A 252-nucleotide genomic window follows, 5' to 3' on the forward strand; every position below is an offset into this window, starting at 1 on the left:
ATCAGCTCTCAGCTTTATACTGAGCAGCCCCGCACACAGCTCTGCAGCGGGGGGGGCTCAGCTGGACTTACATATCACCTCACTATCAAAGAAAACAATGTAACTTCATGTTATGGAGGACCTTGGCAGAATAATATAGTAGAACACATTAGTTTAAAATAAAGTTGGTATGACTTTTGGTCATTTACACTTTTCTGAGAAAAGAAAAATTGGCACACACTGTGAAATGTTAACTCATTTCATAATCAAAAG

The sequence above is a fragment of the Pseudochaenichthys georgianus genome, chromosome 7, assembly GCF_902827115.2.
Source record: "Pseudochaenichthys georgianus chromosome 7, fPseGeo1.2, whole genome shotgun sequence".
NCBI lineage: Eukaryota > Metazoa > Chordata > Actinopteri > Perciformes > Channichthyidae > Pseudochaenichthys > Pseudochaenichthys georgianus.